We start from the raw sequence: 4,838 nt of genomic DNA, 5'->3' as shown, positions 1-4,838 counted from the left end.
GGAGGAGGAGACGGGAAGGATGAGGGGAAGACGAGAGGCGACGAGGGGAAACGGAGAGGAGAGAAATCGGCAGAGAAGACGGAGAGGAGGAAGAGAGGAACGGGAGAAGGAGGAGGAGGAGACGGAGCGAGGAGGAAGAGAAGGGAAGACGGAGAGGAGTGGAGGGAGACGGAGAGGAGGAGGAGGGGAGACGGAAGGAGGAGAGGAAACGGAGAGGAGGAGGGAAGACAGGAGAGGATGAGGGGGACGGAGAGGAGGGAGACGGAGAGGAGGAGGGAGACACGGAAGGAGGAGGGAGACGAGAAGGGAGACGGAGAGGAGGAGGGAGACGGAGAGGAGAGGGAGACGGAGAAGGAGGAGGAGGATCGGCGAGGGGACGGAGAGGAGGAGGAGACGGAGAGGAGGGGAGGAGAGACCGAAGAGCCAGGGGGAGGGAGACGGAGAGGAAAGGAGTGCGAGGGAGAGCGGATGAGGAGGAGGAGGGAGACCGAGAGGAGGAGGAGACGGGAGAGGAGGTGGAGGGGAGACGGAGAGGAGGGAGGAGAGAGGGAAGGAGAGGAGTAGAAGAAAGTTATAAGGTATGTTAACAGGAACGGATCCGATTCAACATTCAGGGACGACTTAAGATACTCAAGTTACAATACTATTCATGGTACCATGTTCAACACACACCCAACAACCACAGCACACCCCCACACACACACACACCTCCAAACACACAAACACACCCACACCCACACACACCCCCAACACACACCTCTCCCCTCACACACACAGCCCCTCCTCCCTCGCCTCTTCACCTCTCGCGAGACTCTGCCGATCTCGTGCTGGACCTCTTGGCTCATTGCTTGGAGGGTTCCTCTGACCTACACACACACAACACACATCACAAGAATAAGCTGTTTGTGGTGCTCAACCCTGTAGAGGTTGCAAGGAGGTGGTAGATGGGGTAATACCTCTCTTGGCCTCTTTTGCAGACTGGTCCAGGTCCTGTGGCAGCTTCTGTAGAGATGAAGACATTAGAGTTACATCTCTCCTACCCTCAGTAAGTATCCCTCTCTCTCTCCTACCCTCAGTAAGTAGTCTCCTCTCTCTACCCTCAGTAGTAGTCTCTCTCTCTCTCGTAACCCTCATAGGTAGCTCCCTCCTCTCTCACCCTCAGTAAGTAGTCTCCTCTCTTCATCTACCCCAGTAGTAGTCCTCCTCTCTCCTCTACCTCAGTATAGTCTCACTCCTCGCTCTAACCTCTCAGCTAGTAAGTCTCCTCTCTCCTCTACCCTCAGAAGCTAAGTCTCTCTCACCCCCAGAGTAGTCTCCTCTCTCTTCCCTCTACCCTCAAGTAGTCGTCTACTCCTCTCTCCTACCTCTCAGTAGTGTCTCCTCTCTCTCTCTACCCTCAGTAGTAGTTCCTCTCTCTCTCTCTGCTTCTCTCTACCTCTCAGTATAGTCGTCCTCTCTTCTTACCCTCAGTAGTAGTCATCCTCTCTTCTCGTTACCCTCAGTCGTGTCTCTCTCTCTCTCCTTACCCTCATAGTAATCCTCCTCTCCTCTCTACCTCAGTAAAGTAAGTCTCCTCCTCTCTCCTCTACCCTCAGTAGTAGTCTCCTCTGCTCTCTCTACTCAGTAGTAGTCTCCTCGTCTCTCCTACCTCAGTAGTAGTCTCCTCTCTCTCTCTACCACTCTAGTAGTAGTCTACCTCTCTCTCTCGTACCATCATAGTAGTCTCCTCTCTCTCTCTACCTCAGTAAGTAGTCCTCCTCTCTCCTTCTCTCTCTACCCCAAGTAGTAAGTTCTCTCTCTCCTCTCTCACCCCATGTAGTCCCTCTCTCTCGTCTACCCTCAGTAGCTGAAGTCTCCTCTCCTCCTTCTCATCTTACCCTCAGTAAGTAGTTCCTCCTCTGCTCTACCCTCAAGTAGTAGTCTCCCTCTCCGTCTCTACCCAGGAGTAAAGTCTCGCTCTCTGCTCTCTACCACCTCAGTAGCGTCTCCCTCTCTCCTCTCTCTTACCCTCAGTAGTAGTCCCTCTCTCTCTATCCCCAGTAAGTATCCTGCCTCTCTCTCTACCCTCATATAGTCCCCTCTCTTCTCTCTACCTCATAGTAAGTTCCTCCCTCTCTCTCTTACCCCAGTAAGTAGTTCTCTCTTCCCTCGTACCTCAGTAGTATGTCTCCTCTCGCTCTCTCTCTCACCCTCAGTAAGTAGTCTCCGTCTCTCTCTCAACTCACGTAGTAGTCTCCTCTCTTCTCTACCTCAGTATGTAGTCTCCTCTCTCTCTCTACCCTCAGTAGTCAAGTGCTCCTCTCTCGCCTCCCTCAGTAGTAGTCCCTCTCTCTCTCTCTACTCTCAGTAAGTCTCCTCTCTCGTCTCTAGACCTAGTAGTTAGTCTCCTCTCTCTCTCTCTCTACTCTCAGTAGTAGCTCCTCTCTGCTCCCTCTGACCTCAGTAGTAGTCTCCTCTCTTTCCTACCCTCTAGAGTAGTAGTTCTCCTCTCTCTTCCTCTGCTACCCTCAGTAGTAGTCTCTCTCGTCTCTTCGTTCTCTGACCCTCATATTTAGTCGCCTCTCTCAGACCCTGCAGTAGAGTCCTCCTCTCTTCTCTCTCTACCCTCAGTAGTAGTCTCTCTCTCGTCTCTCTACCGCTCAGTTAGTATCTCCTCTCGGTCTCTCTCTACCCTCGGTACGAGTAGTCTCCTCTCTCTCTTCAACCCCTCAGTACGTAGTCTCTCTCTCTCTCTCTACCTCAGTAGTAGTCTCCTCTCTCTCTCTAACCCTCAGCTAGTAGTCTCCTCTCGTCTCTCTACCCTCGAGTGAGTAAGCTCCTCTTCCTCCTCTCTCTCTCTCTACCACTCACGTCAGTAGTCTCCTCTCTTGCTCTCTCCCCTCAGTAGTAGTCCCTCTCTGCTCTCTAGACCCTAGTAGAGTCCCCTCTTTCTCTCTCAACCTCCAGCTAGTAGCTCTCCTCCGTCTCTCTACCCTCAGTAGTAGTCTCCTCCTCTCCTCTCTACCCGCACAGTAGTAATCTCCTCTCTCTCTTTCTAGCCCTTCAGTAGTATGCCTCTTCTCTCTCTACACTCAAGTAGTAGTCTCCTCTCTCTCTACTCAGAGTAGTCTCCCTCTCTCACCACTCAGTAGTAGTTCTTCCTCTCGTCTCTTGCTCTAAAACCCTCAGTAGTAGTCTCCTCTCGTCGCTCTCTCTCTACCCTCAGTAGTGAGTCTCCTCTCCTCTCTCCTCCCTCAGGATAGTCTCCTCTCTCTTCTACCCTCAGTATATCCTCTCTCTACCTCAGTTAGTAGTCTCCTCTCCTAGCCTAGTAGTAGTTCCTCTCTCTCTCTCTACCTCACGTAGTAGTCTCCTCCTCTCTCTACCCTCAGTAGTAGTCTCCTTCTCTCTCTCTCTCTAAACCTCATAAGTTCTCTCCTCTCTCCTCACCCTCAGTAGTAGTCCCCTCTCTCTCTACCCTCAGGAGTAGTCTCCTCTCTCCTACCTCAGTAGTAGTCCGCTCTCTCCTCCTCTCTACCCCAGATGTGTGCTCTCTCTTCTCTCTCTCTAACCTCAGTAGAGTCTCTCTCTTCTCTAACCCAGTAATAGTCTCCCTCTCTCTCTACCCTCAGTAGTAGTCTCCTCTCCTCTCTCCCAGAGTAACCTGTTCCTCTCTCTACCCTCGTAGCTAGCTCTCTCTCTCTCTCTCTCTCTATTGCCTTCATAGTAGTCCTCTCTTCTCTCTCCTCTCTAACCCTCATAGTAGGTCCCTCTCTTTCTGCTACCCTCAGTAATAGTCCGCTCTCTCTCTCCTACCCTAGTAATGTCTCTCTCATCGTCTTTACCCTCGAGTAATAGTCTCCTCTCCTCTCTACCCTCAGTAGGTAGTCTCCTCTCTCTCTTCCTACCCCTAGTAGTAGTGCTCTCGTCTCTCTACCCTCACGTAGTAAGTCTTCCTCCTCTCTCTCTCACCCTCAGTAGTATTCTCCTCTCCTCTCTCTACCTCATAGTAAGTCTCTCCTCTCCTCTATCCTTATAGTAGTCTCCTGCTCGCTCTCTCCTTACCGCTCAGGTAGTAGTGCTCTCTCTCTCCTCAGTAGTAGTCTCCTTCTCTCTCTCTCGATTCCCCATAGTCGTCTCTCTCTGTCTCTCTCTCTCTACCCTCACTAGTAGTCCCTCCTTCTCACCCTCAGTAAATAGTCTCAGTCTCTCTCTCTACCCTCAGTAGTAGTCTCCTCTCTCTCTACCCTCGATAGTAGTCTCTCTCTCCTCTCTCTCTCTACCTCAGTAGTAGTCTCCCTCTCTCTCTCTCTAACCTCAGTAGTAAGCTCTCTCTCTTCTCTACCCTCAGTAATAGTCTCCTCTCTCTCTCTACTCCTCAAGTAATATTCCTCTCTCTCTTTACCCAGCTAATGTCTCCTCTCTCTCTTTCCTCAGTAGTAGTCTCTGTCTCTCTCTACCCTTCAGTATAGTCTCCCTCTCTCTCATAAATACGCTCAGTAGTAGCTCCTCTCTCTCTCTACCCTCGTAAGTAGTCCTCCTCTCCTCTAACCCTCAGTAGTAGTCTCCTCCTCTCTCTCTACTACCCTTAGTAGTAGTTCCTCTCCCTCTCTCGTCTTCTACCTCACGTAGAGTCTCCTCTCTCTCCTAACCCTCCGTAGTAGTCTCTCTCTCTCTCTACCCGCTCAGTACTAGTCTCCTTCTCTCTTACCTCAGTAGTATCTCCTCCTCTCCTTCTAGTTACCTCAGTAGTAGTGCTCCTCTCTCTTTCTAACCTCAGTAGTAGTCTCACTCCTCTTCCTCTCTCTACCTCCGTAGTGTCTCGCCTCTCTCTCTACCCTCATAGTAGTAGCCTCCTC

At 51.4% G+C, this 4,838-nt stretch overlaps 2 long non-coding RNA genes across 4 annotated transcripts; one reads left to right on the top strand and one right to left on the bottom strand.

Moving 5' to 3' along the window:
- Positions 1 to 1,369: 1,369 nt before the first annotated feature.
- Positions 1,370 to 3,475, bottom strand: LOC139026083 (uncharacterized). 3 transcript variants are annotated; one of them, XR_011477794.1, is made up of 5 exons: positions 3,430 to 3,475; positions 2,739 to 2,769; positions 2,250 to 2,280; positions 1,712 to 1,740; positions 1,370 to 1,395 (listed from the first exon to the last, which is right to left on the bottom strand). It is a non-coding gene; the product is annotated as an uncharacterized lncRNA (long non-coding RNA). The 3 variants fall into 3 exon arrangements; XR_011477793.1 differs by lacking the exon at positions 1,712 to 1,740 and adding an exon at positions 1,649 to 1,681 and having other exon boundaries at positions 1,372 to 1,395; XR_011477792.1 differs by lacking the exon at positions 1,370 to 1,395 and adding an exon at positions 1,585 to 1,605 and having other exon boundaries at positions 1,697 to 1,740.
- On the top strand, positions 1,370 to 4,224 carry LOC139026084 (uncharacterized). The gene is made up of 4 exons (XR_011477795.1): positions 1,370 to 1,399; positions 2,255 to 2,287; positions 2,951 to 2,983; positions 4,180 to 4,224. It is a non-coding gene; the product is annotated as an uncharacterized lncRNA (long non-coding RNA).
- Positions 4,225 to 4,838: the final 614 nt, after the last annotated feature.

The sequence above is a fragment of the Salvelinus sp. IW2-2015 genome, unplaced genomic scaffold (genome assembly GCF_002910315.2).
Source record: "Salvelinus sp. IW2-2015 unplaced genomic scaffold, ASM291031v2 Un_scaffold3848, whole genome shotgun sequence".
Classification (NCBI taxonomy): domain Eukaryota; kingdom Metazoa; phylum Chordata; class Actinopteri; order Salmoniformes; family Salmonidae; genus Salvelinus; species Salvelinus sp. IW2-2015.
This window is presented reverse-complemented; position numbering and strand designations above follow the sequence as displayed.